Source organism: Apodemus sylvaticus, chromosome 14 (genome assembly GCF_947179515.1).
Source record: "Apodemus sylvaticus chromosome 14, mApoSyl1.1, whole genome shotgun sequence".
NCBI classification, from domain to species: Eukaryota; Metazoa; Chordata; class Mammalia; order Rodentia; family Muridae; genus Apodemus; species Apodemus sylvaticus.
The window spans coordinates 42,974,577-42,984,278 of NC_067485.1; positions in this window are offsets into that span (position 1 = coordinate 42,974,577).

Consider the following 9,702-nt stretch of genomic DNA (forward strand, 5'->3'; position numbering starts at 1 on the left):
GCTTTGAGCAGATGCCTGAGTGATGGATTATTCTTCCTTTCCGTGTTCGCCACATTTTCCTGGCCTTTCTATCCTGCCTCACAGTCAGGGACATAGTGCATCCACAAGAGTTGTGTGAAATGCTTGGTCCAAGGTACAGAGAATTCGGAGTTTCCAGTTCAAACGTGTATGGATGTACACAGGAGGGGTTATAAGCATCTGAGAGGGAAGTCGTATCAGATGGAGGGCCTTGTGGTTCACCATCAAATAAACCTGTGACCTGTTCAACAACTTGATTTGAAAGTCAAGTTTGATGCTTCTGAAGGAAAATGAACGTTGCCCTTCAGAGGGACAGACTTACGTATTCTCAGATGAGAGGAGGAGAGACCAAGGGCTCGACTTGTGTCCCACGAATCTGGGTCAGAGTGCAGAACAACCAAGACTTACTTCCCAGTAATCTGGGTCAGCATGCAGATCAGCGAAGGCTGCTATCAATTCATATGGCAAAGTCTGGCCAATGGTGTCTGAGGAGGTTAATAATGTTATTTTCTTTGCAAAATTTCCACAATAACACATTTAACAAATGTGGAAGGAAATGGAAATTGACTTCTAAGATGGAAACTTCACTTCTACTCATCTATCCCAAGGGGAGAAAGCCAAACACATTTCTCTATAAAAAGAAGTTTGTTTAGTATATGTATATGTATAATTGGAAATCCTTTTCCAAACCCTTAAATGACCAGCAGTAAGGAAATTGCTAAATAACAGGTGGGGTCCAAGGCTATCTGTATGGTACAGGCATCCCAGAAGGGACGATTTCAAAGCTATCATCAAAGGAAGATGCTGTAATATCTCTGCTCTGGGAAAGGATAAGCTTACAGTTTTATATTTTATAGCTGGAGGAGTGACTCAGTGAATAAGAATACTGACTGCTCTCAGAGGACCTGCCAATTTCCAGCCCCTACATGACAGCTCATTACTGCTTGTAACTCCTGTCCACTGGAATCCAGAGCCCTCTTCTGGCCTCTGCAGGTACTGGGCTTGTTAAGTTTCAAACAAGCCTCTGAGGCGTCTATTTAACATATCAAAGCTGGCCTGGCCTCCAGGTTCCCTCCCAGCATCCCTCATGCCTACTGGTTACAGGGCTTGGCTGGCACACTCTGCCTTCTACTCACAACTCCCCAGCCCAGGGGCTGGGCTGCCCTTTCCCCAGAGGCTCTTCCCTCTGTAATCCGGACATTTTGGTCATCTACCCTCTTTTGCCCCTTTTGTACCTTTGGCTTCCTGGCTGCTATACTTAGTTCCCCTCTCCCCCTTCCCCTCCCCCTTTCCTCACGTGGTTCTGGGTCATGTCCACTCTGGACTCTCCCAGATGTGTCTGCTTCTGCCTATGCTCTACCACATACCTATAAAACCTTTTTCCTCCACCATAACTAGGAACAGTCATGTCCTCTCCTTTCCTTTTTATTTCTTTTATCAGTCATGAGAACCCTGTGGTACACAGATATACATGCATCCAAAACACCCATACTCATAATGAATTAAGTAGTTTTTTTTTTTTTAAATTAGGTCTCGGACATCAAAGTATTGCTTTTCCAACAAGTACTCATGCGGCATTTGCAGGTAATCTAGGACATTCCCTAAATGTTCCTGGTCACCAAAACAAATTGAAGTGCTTTTTGTTACCAACCCTCTTCTGGTGGAGGTTTTTGTACGTCAAGACCAACCTGAACTTTATTCAGAATTAGGAGCCAGAGAATTCCATGACTTAACACATTTGGGAAACACTGATTCAAAGTCTACCAATAAAGGTCTCTGGCAGACTAGGGTGAAATGGTATTTCTTGTTACTTATACCTTGGGGCTGCCCCATTTCCCCATACAGTGGTGGCAAGGTGCGTCTGAAAGAAGTCCGTTACTTCAGAGATGAATTTAGAAAAGACCCAAAGTTTCTCCCTTGTGCCTTCTTACCTTAAAGGACTCAACTCAGGATACCAGCTGCATGTTGGGCCCTAGAGAGAGCCAGAGAGTAAGACTGGAATCTTCTGCTCACGGACCCATCTGTGAGCTTAGAAACACACGATCTCCAGGCACACAATCTAGAGTAGACAGTGTGAGTTCAACCTCAAGAGAGGCCCCGAACCAAATCATCTAGAAAAGATGTCCCCAAATTGTTGAGACAGCGAGTTTGCTATTTAGGTTACTAACAACTGACTTGGAACTCTAGTGGAGAAGGTGGATGGGGAACTGGGTCAATCCAGAGCTATTTGCTTTGGATTGTTCTGAGCAAGGAGTATTCTCTGCGCTTTCTACACCCATCCCATCTCCACACAGCTGTCAGGTTTAGCTGTAGTATTGATAACTACTCCCTCAGTGGACAGATCTTTGTACTTGTTATATTGTATTTCCAGAACATCAATTAGAATCCGAAAAAAGAAGTGCCTCTCAGCAAAGAACGTTACCATTGGGTGGATGCCTCTCTGCTGAGGGAGGCTGCCTTGTGGAAGATGCTGAGGGATATCCTTTTCTGTATTCTAAGAAAGCTCAGCACCACCATCACGTCTGAATAATTGAGAGTGTCTCTGGACCTTGTAGTTGTCTGCTAGGGGTCATGTTGCACTGGGCTGACAATCACTGCTCTAGGTGAGGAAAATGATAACACATCTGCTCACGACTTTGACTTGATTTTAGGAACTCTGTGAGATAGGAATGACAAGGGAGGCTCTGAGACACAGAGAGGTCTGTGTCCAAACCACCCAGCTGAGAAATAGACAGGGCAGGTTTCTAAGCAGACCTGTCTGCATCCTGTGCCCACAGCAGGGAGAACAAAACCAGCACAGGGTCTGTGGATTTGTGGGTGGCCTGTGAAGCTGTTGGCACTCTCAGGATGCTGAAGTTAAGATGCAGTTTGAAACCTTGAGCACTGATTTCTAATTTTCTCTCTAGACTTAGTCAATGAGATACACAGAATCTGACTACTCAGCTTCTTCAGCATCAGTGCACAAATTGGGTAATGATAGATCACATTTCACATGCAGTGCCTGCTGGGCCCCCCTAGTGTCAGCTGTGATTATATTTGACTTCAATGGAGTGCACGTGTAACTGCATTTCAGATTACCAAGGAATTTGATCCTTGGTATACACACGTATGCAGGCTTGCACACACATGCACACACACATACACACACACACACACACACACACCACTACTCCACACTGTTTAAACATTCAACTGTTCCATAAGACTCTTGTATTTAGAATTTATAATTATTCCAAGAAAGGTTTACTGTAGTAATTTTTTAATGCTGAAAAGCAACAAAAGTGAATTGTTTGTATTTTTAAAAATTTTAATAATTATGTGATATGAAAAGAAACCAGATTACTGTTTAAAAATTTGAATAGACCCAAAAAGACATTTTGTTAGATAGCTCTAACTGGTACATGTATGTGCACTTCACATACAAACATATAAATCACATATATACCACACATACAACTATATAAAGTACACATATATAGATATACCTACACAAACCACGTGCATCACATATACAAACTTAAACCACATACATGTGAACTACACACATATCACACATACACCACACACTCTAACATACACAAACACTATAGCATATACAAACAAGACATATACATTACACACCACATATTCATGAACACAGAAAAACACTATGCACACACACATAACACACCACACATATCAGACACACAAACCACACACAGATATCACAAACATACCATATACTCACACAGCACATACTCATATCCTACACACTTAATATATATATACCATACACATCCTATGTGCCAAACACCATACATGCCATACACCACATACATCATACATATAATGCACCACATTCATCACACACTCATACCACACACATCACACACACACACCACACACTCATATACATACCACAGACACATTAAATCTATCTCTCTCTCTCTCTCTCTCTCTCTGAATCACTTAGGTTAGTGTTACAGTACAGCTACATCCCCTGCTCATTTTGTACATCGTGTAGTTAGTAAGGGTCTCACTAAGCTGCCAAGGAAGCCTTGAACCTATGTCTGATCCTCCTTCATTAGCTCTAGAATAGCAGGCATAGAGAACGGAATTATGAGGTCAGATGCTGTGTGATGGAGAAAGGAGAAAGGTCAAATAGTGCAAGGTGCATGTTACACATGTGTGAGCTGTCATAATAAAACTTTATCTTTGTCTTCCATTTTAAAACTTGGGAAATGGCGCTGGGGATGCCTGCTGTTCAGCGGGAAGTGCTTGCCTGGCTTGTAAAACGTCTGGTGCAGAATGCTCAGCATGTCCAACACCTGGAGTATAACGCCCAGTGTGGAAAGGGAAATCAGAGCATAAGTTGTATCTGCTCAAGAAGAAAAGGAAGGAAGAAAAAGAAAAAGGTGACATTTGTTAGGTCATATGAGGATGGAGAGAGGCCACGCCAGCACTTGGTAGCCTTAAGGAGAGTCATTAAGACAACCCTGCTGTGCATTAAAGAATCAAGATGGACAAACACATCCTGCTCTCCCCCACTAGTCACCGCCGCACTTTGATTGGGCTGCAAACATCAGGATGCCTTCATCTCTGCCTTGGCTGTTACGTCTGTGATCTTGATAAGATTCCTCTTCCTTCATGGTTCCCTACGTTCCTCCTTCTCTCCCCCTTCCTTCCTTTTTCCTTTTCTTGAATGTCTAACAAGATTCTCCATGTACTGTGACAGGCAGAGGCCATATTTTATTACCATTCACATTCTCATGGTTTGTCATTAACATACACAATCAAGGTGAGCTCACTTGCACCCGAAGCTGTACGTCAGAATCTTTGCAAACACAGTTTTGAAAGGACACACCTCACAAAAGTTATTAAACACAATATGCCTTTGACTTTTCCTAATGAATGGTTCCTGAGTGAGCCTGTGGCTGACATCTGTAGGACTGAATTGTAACTTCTCTGGTCAAATAACCTCTGTTCTCCTCCTCCATTCTGCAACCATATGGTTCCCATGGGAACTGTTTCTTACACAACTACTCTCTCTCTGGAGCAGCAGAAGGCAAAGCCTAACACTAACAGGGCCAATCTAGAAACTTCCCAGGATTTTAAAGGCTACAATTGAGTAAAAGGTCATTGTAACTTTTGTATCCCTTTGACCTCCTTATGTTGCCTAATTGCTCTAGCTAGAACCTTAAGTACTATATTGAAAAGATTTGGAGAGAGGGGGCAGCCTTGTCTAGTCCCTGATTTTAGTGGGATTGATTCAAGTTTCTCTCCATTTAGTTTGATGTTAGCTACTAGCTTGCTGTATATTGCTTTTACTATGTTTAGGTATGGGTCTTGAATTCTTCTTTTAGCATTAAAGGATACTGAATTTTGTCAAATGCTTTTTCAGCATCTAATGAAATAACCATGTGGCCTTTTTCTTTGAGTTTGTTTATATAGTGGATTGCACTGATGGATTTCTGTATATTGAACCATCCCTGCATCCCTGGGATGAAGCCTACTTGATTATGGTGAATGATTGTTTTGATGTGTTCTTGAATTCGGTTGGCAAGAATTTTATTGAATATTTTTGCATTGTTATTCATTAGGGAAATTGGTCTGAAGTTCTCTTTCTTTGTTGGATCTTTGTGTGGTTTTGGTATCAGCATAATTGTGGTTTCATAGAACGAGTTGGATAGTTTTCCTTATGCTTCTATTTTGTGGAATAGTTTAAAAAGTATTGGTGTTAGGTCTTCTTTGAAGGTCTGATAGAATTCTGCACTAAAACCATCAGGTCCTGTACTTTTTTTTGATTGGAAGACTTTCTATGACCACTTCTAATTCTCTAGGGGTTATGGGACTGTTTAGATGATCTATTTGATCCTGATTTAATTTTGGTATTTGGTATCTGTCTAGGAAATTGTCCATTTCCTCCAAATTCTCCAGTTGTGTTGTGTATAGGATTTTGTAGTAGGATCTGATGATTTTTTTAAATTTCCTCAGTTTCTGCTGTTATATCTCCCTTTTTATTTCTAATTTTGTTAATCTGGATACTGTCTCTGTGCCCTCTGATTAGTCTGGCTAAGGGTTTATCTATCTTGTTGATTTTCTCAAAGAACCTGCTCCTGGTTTTGTTGATTCTTTGTATAATTATCTTTGTTTCTACTTGATTGATTTCAGCCCTAAGTTTGATGATTTCCTGTCTTCTACTATCCTTGGGTGAAGTAACTTTTTTTTTTTTTGTTCCAGGGCATTAAGTTGTGCCGTTAAGCTGCTAGTGTGTGCTCTCTCCAGTTTCTTTTTGGAAGCACTCAGGGCTATGAGTTTTCCTCTTAGCACTGCTTTCATTATGTCCCATAAATTTGGGTATGTTGTCCCTTCATTTTCATTAAATTCAACTCCAAGTGGATCAAGGACCTCCACATAAAATTAGACACACTGAAACTAATAGAAAAGAAACTGGCAAAGACCCTTTGAGGACATGGGCACAGGGGAAAAGTTCCTGAACAGAACACCAATAGCTTATGCTATAAGATCAAGAATTGACAAATGGGACCTCATAAAATTACAAAGTTTCTGTAAGGCAAAGGACACTGCCAATTGGACAAAATGGCAACCAACAAATTGGGAAAAGATCTTCACCAACCCTACATCTAACAGAGGCTAATATCCAATATATTCAAAGAACTCAAAAAGGTAGACTCCAGAGAGCCAAATAACCTTATTTAAAAATGAGGTACAGAGCTAAACAAAGAATTTTTACCCGAAGATTTTCGAATGGCTGAGAAGCACCTTAAGAAATGTTCAACATCATTAATCAAATCAAAACAACCCTGAGATTTCACCTCACACCAGACAGAATGGCTAAGATTAAAAACTCAGGAGACAGCAGGTGTTGGCAAGGATGTGGAGAAAGAGGAACACTCCTCCACTGCTGGTGGGACTGCAAGCTGGTACATCCACTCTTGAAATCAGTCTGGTGGTTCCTCAGAAAACTGGGAATGATACTTCCGGAGGACCCTGCTATACCACTCCTGGGCATATACCCAGAGGATTCCCTGGCATGCAATAAGGACACATGTTCCACTGTGTTCACAGCAGCCTTATTTATAATAGCCAGAAGCTGGAAAGAAGCCAGATGTCCAGGAAGCGTCTAGCCTCTTTACAATCGAATCTACGGCTAGAAAGTTCTCAGCCTTTGAGACTTAACTACTGAATAAGCCTCATTTTCTTATGTTCTTTTTAAACTCTGCTGTCTGGTTAAAATTCCTCTCTGAGCTGACTAATTACATCTGGTTTCTCTCAGGTCTCTGAATTGCTCTGCTTGGCCTCATACTAACTTTTGCAATCTTTCCTAATCTCCTGGTTCCTCGTTCTCTGGTTCCTTTGTCTTCACCTGTGTCTAGCTTGTTCTCTATTCAGTCTGTCTCTGTAAAACTCTTAAGGTAAAGCTGCTCTCCGTTTCCTTCCCTGGGCTGCTCTGCTCTCCCTATCAACTCTCCTGTGCTGCCTGCAAGAACTCTACTGCATTCCTGGACTGTACCCTCCTCTTCCTTTACCGACTGCCTCTCCCTTTTCTCTCTCAGGAGAGTTGGGCATATCCTATTCTAGCAAATCTTTCTCTGGCCTGTCCTATTTTCTGCCACTCAATTATACATCACTTTCAAAACATGGGTGTTTACTTTCATTGTTTGGGATTAAAGGTGAGTACCAAAGGTGTGTCTGTATTGTAGCCAGAGGAATTAAAGGTGTGTGTTAAGTGCTGAGCCACACTACAACTAGAAACAGGTTCAAATATCCGGCCATTCTTGGTCTCCAATGATCTAAACAATGGACATAAAGTTGCTGCCTTATAATCCATTTTAAAAGTCCCTACATAACAAACATTTGGTTAGAGTACTTGTTTGTGCCACAAGTAGTTGGTAATCAAAGAACAGTGTGGAGACTAACTAAAGCAAGGAATCACAGGTGATATGGTGAGGGTGAGACTGATGGTAGAACTCAGTACCAAAAGACCAGAGGTTTAGGGTTTGCTAAACATGTAAGCTGTGCTTTACTGTGTTTTTAACATACAAATTAATAGTTATCCTTTTGTAAGACAGCTATTTTAAAATACACGTTCATCACAGATGTGCCCATTTCTGTCTCTGAAATATTTTTTAAAGATGTATTTCCATTGTCAACATAAAAAAGAATCAGTACAACTTCCAAGACACTTATTATTAAATAAGGATTTCACTAAATTATTTCTACTGCATAATATTAGCCTTAATATTACAAAGTAAGTAATAGATGGTGATTTTTTTCTTACTGGAAGTGTATCTTTTCCAACCTTTTCTTACAAACCTTCTGGACCAGCAAGTTTTAAGTGTGAAATTCACAAACAGAACACAGTTGACTTCCAGTTTGATTCAACGAGTGTATTTAAATGGTATGGCAATATACATTACCATTCCAAAATGAGAAAAGGGAGCATATTTAGGAAGTGCTGGACCTAAGCACATGCCCTGGAAAGCCACCAGGGCACACCCCAACGTCTGTGTCTCTATGCCCAGTGACACCAGAGGAGTTGTAGATGGCTCTTCATATTCACACTCCGCCCAGCTTTGTTGATTAAACACAGTTCTCCCCCTTGGTCTGGTTCCATGTGCGGTCCACGGTTTTCCTCGGCAGGGGCCCATGGCCCTGGCATCTCTATCTTCTTGCAGTCGCTAATGCAATCTAGGCTTTGCTTTCTTCATTCAATGGCCGTAGGACCCCATGCAGGGTCTCCCACCCACATGCCGGGCTTCAGCAAACTGAAGAAAATCCATAATGCCTTTACACTGGATTTTTCTTGATAAAGCCAAAGCTGCTGAGTTGTCGCCTGCTAGAACCTGGCCCAACCCTAAAATTACATTTTCATAAGATTTTCCTTCAGCTTCAGAGCTTTCTGTAGACGTCTCAGTGCCCTCGAGGTCCAGCATTATATTCCTTGCTGCTCTTTTTCATAATCAATACTAAGTTGTCACAAAACCTCTGCTATTGGCATTATTACCTCATAACTCTTCACCGCCCATCTTAGACCCAAATAGACATACATGGACACTCACTAATAAGTGGATATTAGCCAAAAACAAGTACATAGTACCCAGGATACAATCCACAGAACTCAAGAACACTGACAAGCCAAAGGGCCCAAGTGAGGATGCTTCAATCCCACTTGGGAGGGAGAAGAAGGCAGAGGGAGGGGAGAGAAGTGGAGGGGGAGTGGCAGGGGAAAGGGGGAACATAATCAGGTACTGGTGGTGTGGACCAGGAGTGAAGCCCAAGGGCCAGCAGAATAAGTGGAAACAGGCAACCTCGGGAGGTAAAAGGTGGGGGGACCCTTTAGAAAGTACCAGAGACCTGGGAGGTGAAAGACTCTCAGGACTGAAAGGGAGAGACCTTAAATGAAATGCCCAACAGTGGGGAAAGGACACTTTTTAAATCCATGTCCAGTAGAAAGACAGGGCATCAAGTGGAGGGATGGGGTTCCTATGCCACAGTCAAAAACTCTGACCCAAAACTGTTCCTGTCTAAAAGAACTGCAGGGACAAAAATAAAGAATAGACTGAGGGAAAGGAAGTCCAGTAACCAGCCTAAATTGAGATCCATCTCAAGGGGAGGTGCCAAGGCCTGACACTAATACTGATGCTATGGTGTGCTTACAGACAGAAGCCTAGTATGGCTACC